The sequence below is a fragment of the Nannospalax galili genome, unplaced genomic scaffold, assembly GCF_000622305.1.
Source record: "Nannospalax galili isolate Female #2095 unplaced genomic scaffold, S.galili_v1.0 scaffold1677, whole genome shotgun sequence".
Lineage (NCBI taxonomy): Eukaryota > Metazoa > Chordata > Mammalia > Rodentia > Spalacidae > Nannospalax > Nannospalax galili.
The window spans coordinates 44,283-45,568 of record NW_008339464.1 but is presented as its reverse complement, the minus strand read 5'-3'; the positions used below and the strand labels follow the sequence as shown (position 1 = coordinate 45,568).

General features: G+C 39.8%; 1 pseudogene; it reads right to left on the bottom strand.

Annotated features, from left to right (window-relative positions):
* Positions 1 to 201: 201 nt before the first annotated feature.
* Positions 202 to 1,286, bottom strand: part of LOC108490917 — a 4,747-nt pseudogene continuing 3,662 nt past the window's right edge.

Genomic DNA, 1,286 nt, shown 5'->3' with positions numbered 1-1,286 from the left:
ATAAAATAGAAATATTTATAGGCATATACTCTTAAGTAAATAAATTTTATTTTACTGAACCCAATCTCAAACAAAATCTAAATTTGGTTCTCAAAATTGAAGCCTCTCTCTAAAATAACTGCCTCTTTTTGATAGTACTGAGATCCTCAAAGGAGACATTGAAAGTCACTAAAATCAGAGACAACCAAATTTAATCTTTTTTTAGTAAAATTTCACTTTAGACAGAATGAGATTTAATGACAAATAAAGGTGAAAACTCAGTTTGGTGGGACACAGGTGGGCAATGCAGGGAAAAAGAGAGGAAGGGTACGATGAAGCTACATTATTGCCATGATGGGAATCGATACAGTGAGACATTAATTTGTAGAATAAATTATAGACTTTCATGATAGACTGCATCCTCAAGCATTTAGGACAAAAGAAATGAACACTGTAGAGGCAAGCTGTGTTTTCTCTCCAATGGTTGGTGGGGGCAGTCCGAGCCGTACTCTTGAACACGCACGCCAAAGAAACACAAATCAACACCATCAATCTCTTCGAAGGTAAGAGGGCCTTGGTTTGGCATGGAAAGGATTCTGCCATCTCTCCACTGTCTACAAACCTCACTTTCATGGCCGGGTTTCACTTCCACAGTCTTGTCGGAAGCATGAACATCCCTAACAGTGACCTCTCCTGACTCAGGGTGACTCTGTTTCTTCAGAAAGTCATTCACACGATTCTCCAGAAAGGTACCAAGTCTGGTAGATGGCAACCTTTTAGCAGAAAACTTATTTTCTTTCCTAGTTCATGCAGTTTTCTTTAAACAGCCATCACAGACAAACCCAGCTGGCCAGATAATCTCATGGTAAATGACACAGATCTGGGACATTTTTCTTCCACTTTCTGTACATTCAGCAAACAGTTCAGGATACAGTGTGTCGTTTTTCCTCTGGGAAAACTGTTCTTTATTTGTTGTAGTTTGAGGCTGGGAAGGATCATCCCCAAAGAAATGCTCCCCTTGGATTTCAGTGAAACACTGCTCACAGAAATGATACCTATTGCAAGAAGGCCATACTGTGGTGAACTGTTCTGGTAACTGCAGTAAGCGGCATCAGGAGGGATTCTTGTGTAACTGTTTGCCATAGCAACAGAATGTCTGTGGCAGGAACTCCAACTTTTTGCCACAATATTTCAAGGCTTTGCATGACAGGGTCAATTTATTGTACAAACACCTCAGACAGCTTGGAGCAGTACTTACATACCCTTGAAGTTTTGTATATAACCAGGCAGTTTTTGTTTTTTGTTTT